This window comes from Notechis scutatus, chromosome 3 (genome assembly GCF_049901735.1).
Source record: "Notechis scutatus isolate UNSWTSFEM ecotype Mainland chromosome 3, rNotScu1.2, whole genome shotgun sequence".
Taxonomy (NCBI): domain Eukaryota; kingdom Metazoa; phylum Chordata; class Lepidosauria; order Squamata; family Elapidae; genus Notechis; species Notechis scutatus.
Genome location: NC_142011.1, coordinates 119,586,744 through 119,607,702, shown reverse-complemented (window position 1 = coordinate 119,607,702; position 20,959 = coordinate 119,586,744). Strand labels below are relative to the sequence as shown.

General features: G+C 38.6%; 1 long non-coding RNA gene across 1 annotated transcript in view; it reads left to right on the top strand.

The window, feature by feature from the left end:
- Positions 1-18,471, top strand: part of LOC148131383 (uncharacterized) — a 38,363-nt gene extending 19,892 nt beyond the window's left edge. Inside the window, exons 4-5 of the long non-coding RNA XR_015748766.1 lie at positions 15,071-16,550; positions 17,732-18,471. This is a non-coding gene — a long non-coding RNA (uncharacterized LOC148131383). The remainder of the gene's footprint in view (positions 1-15,070; positions 16,551-17,731) is intronic.
- The last annotated feature ends 2,488 nt before the right edge of the window (positions 18,472-20,959 follow it).

Below are 20,959 nucleotides of genomic sequence, written 5' to 3'. Positions count from 1 at the left end.
AGAATTTTGGGAGTGGATGCTCACTCATATTGCTGTAAGTAAACCTTTCTAGTTGTAACATCAGGCCTTGCCATTCTATTCAGCTTTCTTTGGAAATGGCATTAAACCCAACACGATATTACTTCCAAGGAGTAAGACAAAAGATGGAGTGGTATAACTGGAAGGCCTTTACCATGCTTCTATAGAGATCAAGGCCGAAAGAACTCCTTTCCCTGGTCCATCCATCTTTTCTCTTTTTTCTTTCAATGGTAGCTTCTAGAGGTGGCGATTTTTAGAGTAACATCTTCCCAATCCATCGGCAACTGTCATTCTTCCCCAGCCTGGCGTCCTTTGCATGGACTGGATTGTAGCAGACTGTTAGCTATGCTGGCTGAAGGCGATGGATGACGTGGAAAGGACACTATTTATTTTTATTTATTTTATTTTGTCAAGCGATTATAAGATAACAGGTATAAGTATAAACATAGTTATGAATACATGAAATGGATACATATAAGAAAAATAAGAAACAATAGGACAGGGACGGTAGGCACGTTGGTGCGCTTATGCACTATGGAAGACAGTTTCCATTCCAGAGAACAAATCGCGATTATTTCTTCTCGCAGCTCACCTGCTGTGAAAATTGCTTCTTTCTAGTAGTGCGGACTTACTTCCTTGTTTACAGTCTAAATCAACTTTGGCGTATTTTCTAGGAAGTTCTCTATTGACTTTTCTCCCCCGCCATTGCCCGCTCTGAAATTGGGGGGAAATAGTTGCTTTATCAGCCTGCGCTGTCGTAAGTAGTCTCGCGAACAGAGATCGTCCTGCTTTTTGCTCCGCCGCTGGAGTAGGGAAAGCGGACGAGCCGAGTGTGCCTTTTGCATTTGAAGTCAGTCCTTTGTTTGATTTCAGATACTTCAAAAGCGACTGGATCTTCCCAGCCAAACGTCCGCGATGCACGCATTCCCTGCTCAGGTCCAAGCCTTGGGCAGAACTGCGGAGTGTTAATGCCATAAACGCGTTTTAATTACCAGGAGGCTAATTGGAAGTCGCAATCGGCTAACTCATTAGCAGCTGCTGGCTTGACGTTCGCCAACGCTCCCCGCCTTTTCCAGGCCTCGGGGAGCGGGGAGGATAACATAGGGGGCGGGCCCGGCTGGCCCTGGAAGAGCCTGAAAGGAAAAGGGGAGGCGCCGAGTCAGGCCTCGGGAAAGAGGGGGACTTTGTCTGTCGAAGCAGCGGTCGATGTGTAGATGGGAACCAAATGTCTAAAGAATCTTCTAAGTTCTTGTTGAAGAATACAGAGATTTTGGAAATGTTTTTGTAAGGATCCTAATTTGAAACATAATGCAGGAATGTTTTGATTTAAAAAAAAACACCATAAAAAACAGGGCCCAATCCAACTCTTTGTGAAGGGTCAAATAATCAGCTTCCTCAAAATGATTTTATTTTATTCTTTTTAAAAAATATTGTTAGATTTATGTTCCACTTTTGTGCAACTCAGGGTGGCATACATGTTTCCAAAAAGAAGCAATTATAAGCAGGATATTACAAAAAGAAGTAAGAGGTAATACTGTCATTGTTTTATGCAATTCTGCATCAACTGGCACTTTAATGAAAGGTGAAATATGCCATTTCAGACTCTATCACTAGTTGTAATGTTTCCCCTAGTAAGCAATAAAGAAACCATTCTGCTCCCCCGCCCCCCAAGACATAATCGGTGTTCGCCCCTCCTCGCCCTGTCGTTCTCTTACTCTTTTATTTTCTTATTATCCATCGTACACAACTAAACATTAACTATACTTGTAAACAATCAAACAAATAAATAAATAAAATAAATAAATAAATGTTACAAAGATATATCCAATTGCCATCTCTCTGGGCTCCCAAACTGCATGTGGAACCAACATGATGAACTGCCTCAACAGCTTCATTTTTTCCCCATGGGGCTAAGTTATTTGCTAGCCAGAGATCAAGATTTCACATCATACTCCCACATGTACACAGATCGCTAAGGAAATGCCTAGGACTGGGTCAGAACCCTCTGACAGACAAGGCACCATGAAATGGCTTCTTTGCTCTCTTCTCCCAGCAACTACCAGAGCTAAGGGAATTTCCTGTGAGATGGATTCTTATTAGGCATAGATATGTCTTAGTGCTCTAGCAGAATTACACCATTAGATGCAGCTTTACTTTCAGCTCATCAAATATGTAACTATTCTTAGATTAGGGTTTTGAGTACTGTCAGACTTCTTGTGTGAATGTAGAACTCTGAGAATTTTGGAGCATCAGCACATTTTCAAATCTGTTCCTTAAAATGGCACCCAGTTTTCTCTTGCTCTACAGATTTTAGACTTTGCTTGAATATGTGTAAATCTTTAGCAGTCCCTAAGATCTGTGCAATTATTCATTTTGTGTATTTATGATGCATAAAAGTAGCTACTGCCTTTTAAAAGAAAGACAGAAAACAAACAAAAGCCGTAAACCACAGATGAACAAGATCTAGACAGGAGCAGCATATACCATAGGAGCAGGAATAGCAGCAAACCATCCTGTGTCACTCCATTTTTGATTTAATAATGATATTCTCTCTACAATTTTCAATTGGGTGATAGCAGTTTATGGATTTCTGAAGAACAACAAAAAACATGGTTTGTGGAAGTTACTGAGAACTTATAGTAAGAAATTAAAAATAATTATTACTGTATAAAAAAAAATAAGTTAGATCGGGTAGATCGGTTCCCACAGAGACGCGAAACCAAAAGTGATCATTCAGCTCTTTATTCAGTATACAGTTCTGTACAAGACCTGCGATCCGCGGCAGCCCTTCATATAGGAACTGCTCGCAGCTCGGCGGCCAATGACAGGGCTTTGAATCTCCTGCGATCAGCTCGGCCAATCGCGGTTGATTCTTAGCGTGCCAATCACGGCCGTTTAGTTGTCCAATCAGGTTGCGGTCCGTGTGGACCAATCAGGATTCAGGGTTTGGAGTATGCTAATATAGAACACTCTGGTTTCCTGGGAAGTGTACATTTGTGAAGGTACTGAACTTTATTTTTATATATTATACTATGAACAGACGATTTAGGCTGAAGTCTTACAAATAAATATCCCATGAACATAGCCAGGATTTTCCCATAGTGCTTTGCATTTCCTGAAATTTTCTATATATTCATGACTTTGAAATTAGCTGCACGCACAGTTCTGGATTGTCTCTTAACCAGTTGTAATGTGACCTCTGTACATTTCCTGTATTTCTAATTCAAAATCTTGCAAACATGAGTTAGTAGCAGATAAGATACCCTTGTTTCTGCCTTCATATCTGGTTGGAATCATATCTTTCCCGGTGAATTAGATAAACAACCAGGACCAACTAATTTTCCTCTTTGCAAACACAGTAAAAACAAAACAAAAGAAAACAATGTTGACCATGCTTCTGCATTTTAAGGCCATTGACCATTATGACCTACTCTTCTTGCAAGTTCTATTTGGAGAAATATCTGTTGTCTGAGAAACCTACTCTTGTCCTCAAGAGCTATTAATGTAGATGGGTATTTTCTAGAATATAGATAGAGTAGCAATCAGTTGAGAGCAATGGTTCAGACAGACAAGGAAAGGGAGGCAAAGTACCTGGAGAGCAAGACTGAAAAATCCCTGCATCAGGAGTGAATGAACCAGCCTCAACAGAGCAAAGAGATAATGCAAATACTTTTCCTTCATAAAAACTAACTGATAGAATGCAAACGAATCCCACACATACATTAAGCAGATTCCTTTATAAAGTTTTTTGTTTTGGGAAATACAGGCCAGGCTCAGTTGCTTGCCTTGTGTCCACAGATGGGATTTGGTAAACTTCAGTTTTAAAAAGCAAACTGGGCATATACAATTGCCTGGGCAACATAGAGTAGAAACAATTTTTCTTTCAATGCCTCCACTCAAAATTCTCTTCTAGACATCTCAATGCATTGGCTAGTATGTAAGTTTTTGCATGTTATTGAAAATTGACTTTTAACTGCATATAAAATTTGATTTTAATGTGTTGGCAGATAGCATTTTTCAGCATTAGACAGTTAACATGCCCTGTCATTTAGCATCTGATAGCATTTGACATTCATCCCACAGTAATTCTTTAATTCTATGTTCTTGTTGACATTGTGTGTAATATTTTGAGCATCACTGATTGGTAATAAGCAATAATTTTATGCAGCTGACTAAAAATTAGTATGATGTAATGCAGGGATAGCTGATGGATTTCTATGAATCCTGAATTCATTCTAATTCTGTTTGAACTTCTTGAAGCTTTGTCAGTGATTCATTGTTCAGAAGGACACAAAACATGGGCCTCATGTCTGCAACAAGGTATGTATCTCTAATTCCAGCCTCATACAATTTGTGTAAAAATACTGTGTACTGTTGTGGATGAGATCTCTTTCATCAAAGATGTGGCACCTATACTTCTAAAAGTCATATGCTTAATAACTGCCAACAGAAATCCCAAGGCTTCTAACACTTAACCATCACAAATCTATTCATGTAATACATGTCTGTTTTGGTCTCTATAGAAAGTTCAATGCAAAATTTCATCCAATTTTGCCAATAAATTAGAAAAGTAAGGAAAAAATTATTGGCTTAAATCTGATGTTTTCCATCTATTAAGAAGAAATGACTATAGATTTAGTCCAGTTCTACCAGATAGGGAAAATGTGTGAAGATTCAAATCTGAAGATTCAGATTTGGATGATATGTCAAATGGAATAGCTCTAAGTGAAATGATGGTGTTTCCTGCATCAGTGAGTTAGCATCTGAACGGAACTTAGAATTTGGCAAAGTTTAAGTAGGAAAAGTTTATGAAACTATAGTTTGCCCTTGTTCCAGTTTGCAAGATGCATGAATGTAATAGTGGATTCCCATAATTGTTTACTGTGTTGCTGAGCCTGGGGTCCAGGTTGTGTGGTTGAACTTGGTTATGTTGATTGTGTTGTTGGCTTTATCTCAGATATTATACTTTGTCTTTCATTGTTTTTCTATTTTTCTATTAACAACCCAGAATTATATATTTGAAATGAGCAGCCATATAAAATGAATGAGTGAGCTTCACTGAGGAGTTAAGTTGGGTTTAGAATCAGTTAAGTACGTACAGTATTGTACTTTGCATTCACATTTCAATTATTGATACAAAATGATGTCAAAGTTTTGATTCAGAAAAAGAATAAAACCTGTGCTGCTACTCTGAGCAAGCATGATGCTGCTGCTAATGTACTATTGTGTCCTGTATTTTCAAGACTCCTATCACACACAAATATATAGTCACACCAAGATCATAATTGTATAGTCCTATGTACAATCTCAGTTGGCCACAATAGAAAATACAAAAGATGGAAGAAGAATGGTATGTTTTCCTCTGAGAGAGATTTCAGCCACCAGGTAACTGCAGCTGTGTGGTGGTACCAGAATTACTAGACATTTGGTTGGACATCTTGAGAGTTCTATCTCTGAAACATCAGATAGGCCTGAAATTGGAAATTTCTTAGATGGTGTAGACTGAAAGAAAAATAATCATACAGAACAAACCTATCCATTTCAGCTCACATAGTATTGCTTTTCAAGGTAAAGATGATGACTTATAGAAGAATGGTGAGACTTTTCTAGTCCGAGAGTCACTTTTGACCTTAACTAATCGTTCTGGAGCTGAATTCAAAGATCTAAAAGGCAGGGTGAGGATAAAAATGAAATACTTACTTATGTTTGTAGCTAATTATAATGAAATGATGAGCCTCTGGTTTAATATTTTATGTCATCTTAAATGTTAAAATTTTACAACTGTTAGAGATCTCTTAGGGCTTTGGGGAACTAAATGTGGCCCAGGGTTATGCAACTCCAATATCCTTCCTTTCAGGAATTCTATATGGTTCTTAGGCTGAAGACTGAACCCAATGAACTAGAGGACTAAGTGTAAGCTTGAACCTGGGTTTCCGACCTCTATCTTCTAAACCTCACCCCCCCCCCCCCCCCCCCCCCCCCCCCCCCCCCCCCCCCCCCCCCCCCCCCCCCCCCCCCCCTTCGGACCAGGTGAACTTAAATCACTAGACAGCATTAACTCTTAAGAAAATAACCCATTTAATCAGTGGCATTCACAGGGGAAAGGGGGATCAGAGAAATGAAAGCTTCATGCCCCAAGTTCTGCTCCTTTTCTATGCGCTTTGTGACATTGCATACATGCCCATCTCATTAACAGAGATGAAATGATAGAAGGAGTTGAAGTTATAGGAACCTCGAGGGGGACTGACCATGCAGTATTGGAATTCAACATTATACAAACATAAGGAACAGGGGGGAAAAGTCAAACTAGAGCCTTGGAGAGCTGATTTCAATAAACTTAAGAGTTTGGGATGAATTCATGGATGAAAGTCCTCAAGGGGAAAACTACCCAAGAAGCTTGTGAAATTTTGAAAAGTGAGATTATAAAAGCCCAGTCTAGCACAATACCAATGAAGTAGAAAAATAAGTGATCTCAAAAGAAATCTTGGTTGCACAAAGAACTCTCTGATAAACTGAAAGACAAAGGGGACAAGTATAAAAAGTGGAAAGAGGGATACATAACTAAAGCAGAATATCAGTATCAGCCAATATCAGCCCAAACTTGCAAAGGTGAAATCAGGAAAGCTAAGTTTGAAAATGAACTAAGGCTTCTGACAAATGTCAAAAATAACAGAAAATGCATCTTTCTACATATAAAACCAAGAAAAAAGTCAAGAAAATGATTGGTCCATTAATAGGAGAAAGTGGCAAGATGACAATCAGCAGGGAGAAAGCAGAACTGCTTAACTCACTTTTTGCATCTGTTTTTACACAAAAGGAAAAAAAAACAGTCCACCCTATAAAAAAAAACCCTGTAAAATGGCAGATTACGAATATAAGTGAAAGTAAGAAATAAAATGGTAAGAGAATACCTGTCCACTCTAAATGAGTTGAAATCACCAGGTTATACCCTTAGGTTCTGAAAAAGCTAGCAGAGATGATTTCAAAACCACTGAACCATATCTTTCAAAGCAGAGGCGGTATTCAGCAGGTTCTGACCAGTCCTGGAGAACCGGTAGTGGAAATTTTGAGTAGTTCAGAGAACCAGCAAATACCACCTCTGACTGGAGATTTTACAGTATCCTTCCCCTGCCACGCCCACTAAGCCACACCCACAGAACCAGTAGTAAAAAAATTTGAATCTCATCACTGTTTCAAAGATCTTGGAGCACTGGAGAACTACTAGAGGACTGGAAAAGGGCTGGTGTGGTTCCCATTTTCAAAAAAGAGGGAAAACGGGATTCAGAAAATGACAGATCTATCAGCCTGACAGCAATTCAGGGAAGATTCTGGAAAAGATAATCAAGCAGAGAATTGTGAAGACCTAGAGGCAAGCAAAGTTATAATCAAACCCACATGGATTTATCAAAAAACAGATCATGCTAAACAAATCTTACTGCATTCTTTGACAATGTGGCAAAATAAATGGATCAGCAAAATGCTGTGGATGTAGTTTACTTGAACTTTAGTAAGGCATTTGATAAAGTAGACCACAGCCTACTATTTGATAAGAGGAAAATGTGGGTTAGACAGCATCACCCTCTGATGGATTTATAATTGGCTGACCAATCACGTTCAACATGTAGTCCTTAAAGGAACTGTATCTACATGGATAGAAGTATGTCGTGCAATACTCCAAGGCTCTGTTGTAGGCCGAGGTCTCTTCAACATCTTTATTAGTGATTTAGATGAGGGGATAGAAAGGGAATTCATCAAATTTGCAAATGACACCCTGGAAGATAGACTTAAGATCCAGATGGATCACAACCGATTTGAATACTGGGCTCTATTTAATAAAATGAAATTCAGTGGTGAGAAAAGTAAGGTTCTGCATTTAGGCAAGAACAACCAAATGCACCGATATAGAATAGAACTGTGCCTGGCTCAATAGGAGTAACTGTGAGAAGAATCCTGAAGTCCTAGTGGACAATGACTTAAATATGAGTCAGCATGGTGCTGGCACCTGCCAAAAAATCCCATGCAGTCCTAGGCTGCACTAGCAGAGGGATAGACTCAAGATCACATGAAGTATTAGTACTGCTTTATAATGTGTTGGTAAGACCACACTTGGAATATTGCATCCAGTTTGGGTCACCATAATATAAAAATAGGTTGAGACTCTAGAAAAAGTGCAGAGAAGAGCAACAAAAATGATCAGAGGACTGGGGGCTAAAAACATATGAAGAATGGTTGCAGGAATTGGGTATGTCTAATTTAGGGGTGACATAATAGCAGTGTTCCAGTATTTAAGGGGCTGCCACAAAGAAGAGGGGGTCAACCTTCTCCAAAACAGCTGCAGACAGAACAAGAAGCACTGGAGGGAAACTAATCAAGAAGAGAGCTAACCCAGAATTTCCTGACAGTGAGGACAATTGATCAGAAGAACAGCTTGCCTTCAGAAGTTGTGGTGCTCCATCACTGGATGTTTTAAGAAGAAATTGGACAATCATTTGTCTGAAATGACAGAGGGTCTCTTGCTTGAGCAGGGGGTTGGACTAGAACAGTGGTTCCCAACCTTTTTTTCGCCCTGCACCCCTAAAGAAATTTCACTCGAACCTCGCACCCCCTGAAATTTAGACTTTAGGAACTACTGAACGCGTTAAATATATGGTAGGATTGAATCTTTTCAGCTATGTATGTGACGGCCACTAAATAACGATACTTAACTATAAAATGAAAACAAAGTTAATCCATTGCATAATAAATAAAAATGCCAACATATAGCCAATATCTTATTATTTACCTGGACTTTTCTCGCACCCCCTGGAATATCGTCTCACACCCCCAGGGGGTGAGAGCACCCCAGGTTGGGAATCCCTGGACTAGAAGATCCCCAAGGTCCCTTTGTAGTCTTATTCTGTTATTCTTCACAGAGCTTGTAGAGGCCATTACATTAAAGCTTAATTCACAGTACTCCAGAAATCTTCACGAGAAAGAGATGCCTTCCCTCAGTCCTTCCATCATAGCTGGAGAAAGACAAGTTTTGCTTTGTTGGGAACAAAAGCATAAACTGACTCTAGAATGACAAAAAGAAGAGAATAGCATTAAAGCTGAAATCTACAACAAGCTGAAAAGGTTCAGCCTATGTATCTTGGATTGCATTTTCCGCAGCTAAATAGTATTTGGCATAAAGAAATGGGAAGGACCCACATCACTGTATCTACGTATTTTTATATGAGTAAATTTAAAAAATGAACACAACCCAAAGGGTAGCTGTTATTCACACTTGTGATTTTTACCTGGGTCAATAGCTAGTGTGGGATCATATTCTGAGGAAAAAAGTCCCATATCAATGGTGCTATGTGTGAATAGGCATTTATAGAAACAGAATAATTGAGTCACATCAAGGCAACTTTATTTTATTAAGAAAGAGGCAGATAGCAATGTCTGAGAAACATTATTTGATTTTTACAAATAATATGTTTACCATTGGGCTTCCGATGGCTCTGAGGCTGAACAGAACTTATGGAATGATGTGCTGTGTAAGGACAGAACTCTCTGTCTTGGGCTTGTCTTTTAATACTCATCCCAGTAAACACTGCCATTGTAGGGTGATGACAGGGGTGGGATTCTAGCAGTTCGCACCTATTCTCTAGAACCGGTTGTTAACATTCTTAGCAGTTTGGAGAACCAGTTGTTACAGGCCTAACCTTGTAAGGAAGGCAGGAAGGAAACATTCTGGTGTTGCTTACAGAAACTGCCTCTCCATTAACTCTTATTACATTCTTGGCAGGACTGGAACTTCTCAGGAGTTTTTTTCCCTCCTTTGCTGGTACTTTGTGTGGAGTGACCATTCAAAGTTACAATGGCACTGAAAAAAGTGACTTATGACTATTTTTCACACTTACGACTGTTGCAGCATCCCCACGGTCATGAGATGCCAGGCGAGGAGATGCGTGCCTCGATGTGAGTGATATTGAGTTGGCCACGCCCAGCCAATAACATGACCACCAAGCCACGTCCACCCAGTCACATGACCATCAAGCCATGCCCACCAACTAAAAAAAAATTAAAAAATTTGAATCCCACCCCTGGGTGATGAACCTGTTTAAGTGAAACAATCTCATTTCCTCCTGTTTCCACTGCATGGAAACATGTCTAATCATTTGAAAGTGGCCAAGGATGGAAGTGTCTATGGAGATTCTCAGTCATCCAGGTCATGGTTGTCCAAAGGTGCTTTTTTCAAGAGGCAACTGGGCTTCCTTGTTTTTCTTTGAAGACATTTTGCTTTTCATCCAAGAAGTTTCTTCAGCTCTAACTAGATGGTGGGGAATGCATTCTTTTTAGAGAGTCGTTGAGGCCACTTGGAGGTTTGTCTCTGTCCTTAGGGTCACCTGAGTAGTGCAAATGGGTGTGGAGCCTTCTTGGAACCGCTAAAAGGGCTATGTTGTGGAGCTGTGCTTTCTGCAGGATGTTTTCTGCCCTGTATTTCTTCACTTTTGAACACAGTCATAGGCTGTTGGGGATGTGTTGCCTGCATATCAAACTGAAGTGAAAGTGGTTCTTGTAATCTGCATTTTTTTGGGAAATCCATTCTTACTCCACCATTTAAAGGTATTCATCCCAAAGTGCGTAGCTAAATGTCTATGGAGATTCTTGGTCATCCAGGTCATAGTTGTCACAAAGAGTTGGCCCTTTTTTCAAGAGGCAACTAGACTTTCTTGTTTTTCTTCAAAGACATTTCACTTCTCATCCAAGAATCTTCTTCAGCTCTAAGTAGATGGTGGGGAATAGAAGGATTTATATTCCTTACAGACAGCTGGTCATTTGCATTCTTTTAGAGAGTTGTTGAGGCCACTTGGGGGTTTGTCTGTTTGTCCAGAAAAATTGCAGACTACAGGAACCTCTTGCACTTCAGTTTGAGATGTAGACAACACAGATTCAACTCCAAGAAAGTTGCCTCTTGAAAAAAGCACTTTTGGGCCAAGGATGGAAACAGTGCAATGTTTTTCTACCCTCTTATTTGTTTCATGCACTCTGTCTGCAATAGAAGGCAATATCCAACAATGTTAAGTGTGATTATATATTTTCAGTGACAATCTCCCTTTTTCTTTTCTTAACTGGACGAGTAAGTATATTTGATATCTATAGTTTGTATTTTATAGATCTTTCTTGCAAAGCCCAAATGCAGCACACTTCATATGTTTTACAATCAAACAAATGACAGGCAAAATTAAGCTGATATTTCCTTGGTTACTAATTAACCACAATTCATTTAACAGAATCAATATTTCCAGCAAAAAAGTAAACAGGGACCATATCGCCCTATCTTTTTTTTTTCTTTTATAACCTGATAGATACATAATAAAAAAATAAATTAAAATAAAATGCATAGTCTTGGAAACCAGTAGAGAATAAGAAACTGTGCCTGTTATCTCCAAGATATGCAAAGCACATTTTATTTTTCCTTTTATCTCTCCAATTTTATGTTGATCCCATACATATAGATTGATTTTGCACAGGTAGATAATGAAAAGTCAAGGGGGAAAATTTACACAACGGCACTCAGGATCTCAGCTCTCTATTGGTATATAAATTGGTTTATTATTTCATTCTCTTAAAGAGGGCCATTCACACCAGGGAGCACTTTAAAATATAGCATGTTTAAACATAAATCCATTTACCAGTCATATCCTCTTTTTCCTTTGTTATTCCCACACCATTTGCAAAGTTAATTTTGCAAAGATATGTATGAGTAAATATAATCTTGCTTTTTCTTAACTTGCTCATTCATCACCTTGTTCCTACAGTTAAGGCTATAATGTGGAATTTCTGAAATGATGACGGACAATTCCGAGCCCGGAACATGTCAGTGTTTCTGTTTTTGTTTGACGATACCTTGTGAACTGCTCAGAATTCACTTTAAGTGCTTTATATTTAGCCAATGTACCCTATAGTTAGGCTGGCAGTTTGAGCAGAAAAAAGCAGCAGGGTAGGCGAAAAGAAAAGGAGGGGTAGGGGGGAAAAGAATAAAAAGAGGAAACATTATTGATAAACATATTCTGGACATTTGGTGCACATTTTCACTGCTCCAGCTTAAAGCAATTAATTCACGATACTGACATTAACTCTCTAGCATGTTGACAGCTTGGAGCTGGAAGTAAAAATGCTAGTTCTCCAGGGAAAAGGGAAGGCTAGTTGGCTCTTTTTCTGGACTGTTTGCTTATAGGCCCAGAGAGCAATCTTCCTTGCAGAATGAAATGCAAGGACACAAACAATGTACCGGGGAGAGAATAGAAGATGGGAATGAACAGTTTGAACTATTTGCTCAGCAGAAGGGCAGCCACAATTGCTGGCCAATGGCTTTCCCATGCATCAGCCAGGGCTTCTTAGCCGCCTTTGTTGTGGTAGTTCTTCCTCCAGCCAGATAAGAACACAGCTGCAGCAATTCCAGCTATCTTGGGGTGTGGGTTTATTCACTAAAGCCCCCATTCATGTTTACTGTATTTATTTGCTGTCAAGGTTTCAGGCACATTTTTTTTGAAAAATAGATTTAATATTTCCACATCCCATTCCCAGATCTCAAGCCAAATTCTGTTGAAATTTTAAACACTCCACCAGGAATCTGCTATTTTGATGAACCAGTCCCCTTTCTCAACACAATGGAAGAAGCCAGACTGAAATCACTTAAAGAATGTTCTACTCTTTAGGTTCAACTGGTTTTAATAGCTTAGTACTGCACAATCTTCCCCCTTGTATTCACATAGATTTTGCTTTCTTGGAGTTATATCAATTCTTCATTGCAAGTTTATTCAGAAATAAATTGCATTTTGTTCAATGGTGTTTACAGCCAAATAAATATATTTAGCATTGAGGATTTAAAGCTTTCGGGTTTGGATAGACAAAATAAGACTATATAAAAGCAATATGTTTTATGGATATGCTGCAGTTACTTTTTAAAATACTTGCTGATAATGAAATAAAATCCTTGTCAGAGAAAATATACTATAGTCATGTTATTCTCTGATAGTTTACCTTCTGCTCAGTCATTTTTCAGTGCTGGAAGGGCATTTTTTGTATATTTGAATCATTATACCTGTGGGATAGAACACACAGGTATAATGATTCAAATATGTAAAAAATGATAGCATCAAATATGACAATGTATAAAAGCCAATATTCACTAATAAAGCATAACTATTATATTACCTGATTCATTCTGGAGTTCACAGTATATCAATATGTTGTGAATATGATAAAATAATACACATAGTTTGCTATGGGACATTTGTAATTTTTTTAATGTACTGAAAACCAAGTATAATTGTTCACATAAATGTTGATTCCTTCTGAAACATGCAGCACACCAGCAATAAGTAAAGTATCTACCTTACCTTACACAAGTACTTACTTAATAATCACTTTAGAGTGGTTAATATATTTTACCTTTTAATTGTTTAATTATATGAGCCTTTGTATCGCTATTAAAAATTACAAGCATTAAATACCCATGGTAATGTTGTTAATGCAAAGCTTTATTTCTTTATTTCTTTATTTATAAATTAAGGACTATTTTGACATTAAAAGTTAAAACAAGGGCACAATGAAAGCCTGAACATCCATCATTCATAGGAAATGCAGTCACATGCAGTAGACATTTTGGTGAGTAACAATAAAAGCTAATAAAAAAATAGGGCCTGAGCATCCTATTTGGGATGGAGGAATATTAATGTAAATGAAGATCCATTGTGCAAAATGCACATTTTTGCTACTGTCTTTAATTAAATGAATTCCAGAAAGATTTGTGTTAATGCTTACTGTAAGTGTACTTTGAAACAGCCATTTAAATGCTTCTGAATCACTGATCTTAAAACTTTAAAAAGTTTTTGCAGCTATATATATTGCAAGATAGTACACTTATAGCATAAACAAAAATATCAAGTTTCTGCTTCAGTTCCAAAAGTGTATGTTTCTGTGCATGTATAATTCCTTTTGTTTAAATTTAAAATTTTAAAACCATGCTTTTTTTTTTTGGTCTAAAAACTACTCTTGTCAAAATATTAGTTTAAATGAGATGGAGCAATTACCTAATGTGAAAATATGTTATTGAAAGGGGGAGGGGGAAAGCCAGCATCACAGAATGGTTTGTTGTGATCATGTTGAACATGTCAGTAAAGAATCAACCTCATAGGAAATACAAAGTTTACACAGTTTTTTTTTTTCCAGAGTGAAATTGCCCTAACCTCAGGGATTTTTTTCTTCTACTGGGTGGTCAGGAGGAAAGGCTGAAAGGCAAAGGGGCTCCTATTGTCTCAGCTGAATCCTAAGAACTGACCTCACGTGCCTCTAAAAAGAAGAAAGCACCTGTTTATCTCCAGTTATCCCCTGCTTTGGTGAGCTCCATGCTGTCACCACCAAGACAGAGCCTTCTGGGGGAAAAGAAGTGTCCCTAAAAGTGTTTTGAAAAACACTTCAGCCTGGATCCAGTTACAGATCTGCACAACAATGCACGGAGATCTCAAGGCTGACTTGGGATGCTCATTTATAACACTGCTGGAAATGCTTAGCTCACCCAAAGCAGGAAATGTGAATAGGAGCTATATAGAAGACCCAGATGCATAGGTATGTGTGTGGGAGTTGGGGGGTGGTATAGGTTTGGCAGTCACCTAACCGCTACCCTATTAAAAGGCAACTGTGCCCCATGCTCAATTGAAAATTTGATTCCCACCCTTTTTAGGCAGCTGCATACCAGTATGTGTATGTGGGAGGAAGTGAGAGAAACTGAGCATGACAATCTTTTAAATCAAAAAGAATATTCTGTGGAAGGCCATCATCAGCAACAAATATCAAATGAACTATACTCTTCCTCATTTGTGTGATTCTGAGGAAATTATAAAAGCCAAAGTCCAATTTATCCAGAGGGCACCAGGTTAGGGGAGGCTGCATTGCTCTATTAATCCTGCTCTCCCTCTTAAGATGAATGACATGGACAATGCTTGGAGCCATGCCCTCAGAGACTAAGCTCTTCCCCAAGTTATTCTCCAAGTCTCAACCATTTTCTGCCTCTTTCCAGATCTTCCTACAAGACTCAAGATCAGAAGAAATAAAAACCCTCCTTGTTGACAAGGGAAAGAAAATGAATTGTTCGTGAAGAGAGACAATATATCACAGAATAAAAGCTGAATGGAAGCGAACCATGGGAATATGAGAAAGTATGGGAAGAGAAGGACATGCACAAAGAAAGTGGAGAGAATGGGAATGGAAACAAGTTGGGGAACAAGACAGAGAAATGGTTGTAAAAGTTTGTGTGGACAGGTCAGAGGTGGTATTCAGCAGGTTCTGACCAGTTCTGGAGAACCGGTAGCGGAAATTTTGAGTAGTTCGGAGAACCGGCAAATACCACCTCTGACTGGAAATTTTACAATATCCTTCTCTTGTCATGCCCACCAAGCCACGCCCACAGAACCGGTAGTAAAAATGTTTGAATCCCACCACTGGGAAAGGTGTGGAAGAGGGAGGAAGAGAAGAGAATGGAGTGTTTAGGGCATATTGCACGATTTTGAGAAATAAGTGAATTAGGCATATTTGGGAGGGAGGGAGGAAATGATTGCCTAGTGAATAAATTAAACCCACAGGATCTGTCAAAGGAGGGGAATAATGAAAGCAGCATCATGTGATTGTGATATGAGTTTCCTCCTTTTATATGGGCATCATGACATATAGTTTGATGAAAACTTCCAACCTGTGAATGTTTCTGAAGTGAAAAACAAAAGTGCCATTCCTACTGTCTTGTGATTTTGATTCTTCCCATGTTGGGGTAGAACCTGACTATCTTTAAGAAATGTAGAGGAATACAAAAGTGGCCTTGAAGAAAATATTCTGTTGAAGGAATGAGGAAGATTTCCCGTCTGGTCTACAGGGTGGGGAGAGAATGCCTGTCAGGCTTTAAATAATTTGTTATTATACCCTACGACAATAAAGTAGAATTACAACAGCTCTTGTGGAATTGGTTTCCAGGTCTGATCTACCTTGTAGGTTTGATAGGTTTAGCTCCTTGACTCTTTCTCCCAAGCAAATATGACCTTGTAGCCAATTGCTAATATTTGAAGAAAGAACTATTTAGTCCCCCAATGTTGTAATTTTTTTGATGTAAAATTTGTTCTTTTTAAAATATCCTGGATATTTTAAACATGTAAACACTTATCTGTTTTCAAATTTTTTAATCTGCTATTTTGTCTTTGTGATTGTGTTGTATTTTATGTGGTCTTGAGTTGGAGGTCGGCGCCACCAGTGTGATGGAAGAACTGCACACTGGTGCCTGCTAATGATTCTCATGAATGGATTCTCAGTCCCTTTGGAAGGACTGCCTTGATTGATGTTGTCCTTGTTCTATGAGTACTTCACCCCAACATACATAAAAAGTGCACTAATGTTGGTATGATTTATTCTTTTCCACTGTATTCAGTAAAATTAAAAAAAAGGAGAAAAGGCCTGCAGCTGTTACAAATTGGAGAGGATATGGATGGGGACACAGCCACAGTGTATTTAACCAGGTAAGCAGAATTTCTGTTTGATAAATTATCCTGAAATCCTAATAGGTTAATAGTAAATATATATTTCCCTCCCACAAAATCAGGCTAACTTTAATATTATGAGCCACGGTGGCACAGTGGTTAGAATGCAGTACTGCAGGCTACTTCTGCTGACTGCTGGCTGACTGCAATCTGGCAGTTCAAATCTCACCAGGCTCAAGGTTGATTCAGCTTTCCATCCTTCCGAGATGGGTAAAATGAGGACCCAAATTGTTGGGGGAAATATGCTGACTCTAAACCATTTAGAGAGGGTTGTAAAGCACTGTAAAGCGGTACATAACTATAAGTCTAGGTGCTATTGCTATTATACACACTTGTTTTTTTAAAAAAAACGGTAAGCTATTTTGACGTTTCAAACTGAATTGAAGCAAGCCATTCTGCTGAGTAAAAATGGTTCTCACTGTCAGAAGATTTCTCCTTAGTTCTAGGTTGGATCTCTCCTTGTTAAGTTTCCACCCCTTGTTTCTTGTTCTGTTTTCAGGTATTTTGGATAATAGGTTAAACCCTTGTTCACTGAGATAGCTCCTTACATATTGGAAAACTGTTACATTACTCCTAGTTGTTTTCTCTTTGCTAGACTAGGCATACCCAGTTCTGCAACTGTTCTTAGGTTTTAGTCTCCATTCCCTTAATCACCTTTATTGCTCTTCTCTGCACTCTTTCTAAAGTCTCAATATTTGTTTTGTAATCAGAAATATTCAGGTTCAGATTCCCATTAACCTAACCCATGGAAATTGACAGGGTAACTTTAGGCCAGTCACTATTTCTCAGCCCAATATACTTGGCATTTGTTTTGTTTTTTTGATTATGGGGAAATATTAAAAGAGAGAAACCTAAGGTTTGGACGCCAGGTTTTTGCTGCTAGGGGACAATGTGGGACACAAATCCACAGAATACAAATACCAAATAAATCTTTAATACATTGGTGTCTGTGTTTAGTTGAATGAAGTAGAGAACAATTCCGTGCAGCTAACATGGTTTCCCTCCTGTCCCCATTCTCTGTGCATTCTGCAGGAATGCCATAGGAGAGCTGTATTTGTATTTGCTTGAATAACATTATACTTCTCAATGTAATCTGGATCATAATAAAGGAGGTTTCCAGATTATGCATTCAAATGAAAGTGATTACACATTCCTCTCAGATATTCAGCATGAGAAAGTATAAATATGACTCTTAAGTGTGCATACAATAACTCCAATTGCAGTTCAAGAAAAAAAGAGACCAATCGATCAGAAATTTGGGAAGCACTGATCATTAATACAGATATCAAAGGCAGCAGTTTTTGTTCTGTTTCTTCCATGCAATTTTTTAAAATGAAGGCAATGGAAAATATCCATTGCAAAACACTTTGCCATAAATTCTGCAATTTAATTTTCTTGTGTTTTCCTATCCACCTGCCAAAGACTTTCTGTTGCTTTTGAACAATTTGTCCCTTCTCTAAACCATGACCTTCGGGCTTTGTAAAATGTAAGCAAGGAGTCTGCCTACAGAACTTCAAAGGCGAATCAAGTGCCTCCAAAGCAACAATGGGAAGCCATGACTTCCAAGGTGTCTCCTTAACCTTGCATTGCCCAATATGATTTTTTTGTTATTGTTGATGTGGCAACTGAATGGTGTTTGAAAAAGTAAATTTTGAATGCCCATGAAAGGTGACCTGCTTTTTGTTTAGGACCAGAACAAACAGAGCTCCAAAGCACAATGTTTGTCCAATAACCTAACCACAGGTTGTCTCTCCTGTCTTCTGTGCAAGTGCTATAATGGTTTGACCACTGGGTGCTAGAATAGCGGTCATAAAGCTGTCCTTTAAAGAATAGATTTAAAGCAGGGGGGTCCAACCTAGGCAACTTTAAGACTTGTGGACTTCAACTCCCAGAATTCCTCAGCCAGCTTTGCTGGGTGAATTCTGGGAGTTGAACTCCACAAGTCTTAAAGTTGCCAAGGTTGGACACCCCTGATTTAAAGACTCTGATCCCTCTTCAAATATCCACAACCAGTTTTGCAAACCAATGGAAATAAGTTCTTTTTTGCTAAATTCTTATTACCTGTAGTACTAGTTCAGTTCTACTTGGGCATATTTCAAATCAATGTGGAAGAAATACTTCAGCCATGTCTTTTCTGTTTCTGTGCATGGCTGAAAATGCTGCTGCTTCACAGTTTTCTTGTCTAATATGGCTGTTTTAATTAGCATAAAGGTGTTTTTGCTAAGTCAGAAGCATTTCCAAAACATTTTTGATGGATGCTGAATTCTACAATTCATTTTCTCAAAAGGTCTGCCTTATTTTATGAACTCTGTTAATATTAAATTTTATTGCATTTTATTTATTTATTTATTTTTATTTATTTGGTTTGTCAATTGCTTACAAGATAATAGGTATAAGTAAAAACATAGTTATGAATACATGGATACATATAAGAAAAATAAAAGAAACAATAGGACAGGGACGGTAGGCACGTTGGTGCATTTATGGACGCCCCCTACAGACCTCTTAGGAAAGGGTGAGGTCAATAGTAGACAGTCTAAGGTTAAAGTTTTGGGGGCTTGGGGAAGAAACCACAGAGTCAGGTAGAGTATTCCAGACATTGACCACTCCGTTGCTGAAGTCGTATTTCCTGCAATCACTGGCTCTATAATGATTTTATTAGAATATTTTATCACCAGCTCTATAATTTTGAATTTAAAGGGATTTCAAAGGGGAAAAGGTGTGCAGCAGCAGCTGGTGATGACAACTTAGACCCGTGATGGCGAACTATGGCACGTGTGCCCCACGTGCATGCCTTCCACTGACCAGTTGGTGTTCTGGTCTCTGCCACACGTATGGGGACAGGCCGCATGCGTGGGGTGCATGCATGGGGATGCATGCATGCGTGGGACATGGGGCGCATGTGTGGGGGACACAAGCGTATTGCATTTTGGGGATGTGCATGTGCGCACTTGGTGCCGAAAAGGTTTGCCATCGCTCACAGACGAAACTATTTTTCACTGAACATGGAATATCAGAAGATACATCCAACAGCAAATTTTTGAAAATAGTTTTAGTCAAAACATTCTGTGGTTTAAAGCCTTGGGCAAGTGTTGCAGTTTAGAAAACATCCATCTGGCTGAAATATTGCTGACATGGCATGTGAGTATATAGCTGCGAATTCTGGGCATTGTTTCCCTTTGAATCACAAGCACTACACAGCATGTTAATCTGCATCTGGATCCAGTACATTCCATCAGAATGAGGGGTGTGCTCCAGGTCCCCTCAATTAAACATTGTCATCTTGTAGACTGAAGAAGTGGACATCTTCTATTCTATCACACCCTCTGGAACAGCATCTCCGTGCAGATGTGGAGAGAAACTTCTTTTCTGGGGTTCTGGAAAGGCCTGGCTCTGTTCTTAGGCCATGGGTTAACGTGTTAGTGGATCCTGTCATTTTATTTTTTTACTGTTAGAGTTGTTTTTGTCAGGATTCTTATGCTTAGTTATGTTTCTAGTTGAATATTGGATGTTGTAAGCCACCCAGAGCCTAATAAATCATCTTATTTCTCCCCTCCTCCCTCCTTCCTCCTCCCTCTCCTTCATGACTTGGAAAATTATCTTTTTTTCAAAAAAAACAACAACCCAAAACCAGGATCTCACACCTATGATAACATTATAAATGAAAAGAATTTATCATGTAGCATAGTGAGTTTTTTTTAAATGCGGCTTTTGATTGACATAAAAAAACACAAATTTATGTATATCCTTCAGGTCATGTGAGGCATTGCCAGGGTATGGTAAATAATTAAATTTACACATGAATGCAATTAAATATAAAAGCAACAATACTATATAACAGTGGAAATCATTAGTCTGACGATGCTATTTTTGGATTTCAAGTGCCAATATCACTAAATATGTTTTTAATATCTGTTAAAACTGTAGCAGGGCAGCATTCCAGCATCAAAGACCCTCTTTAGCCTATGTCAAATGTGGATCTATAGGATGGTATCAAGAGTAGTGCCGGAAGACCACTTAAAGCAATTACATTCAAATTTCAAACTATAGTTATTTTTTTTTAAATTATGCAATGTAGTCTTTTTATTTGTAAACCCATAGGGAAGACTGAGGCCATTAAGGATTTTTTTAAAGTGGATTTTAAAAAGATACTAAATACTAAAACATGCTAATTTTTTGTTATAGAACCTATTTTTAATCATTAAACAGAATTCATTGTCCACTCTAAACAGAATGATCTATGATATATATTTGAATATAACAACAGAACAGATTGTTATTTTCAGCAGGGGCCTTCTAACTAGACCAGGGGTCCCCAACCACTGGTCCCCAGACCGGTATCGGTCCATGGATCATTTTTTACCGGGCCGCAAAGCTTGGGTGCCACC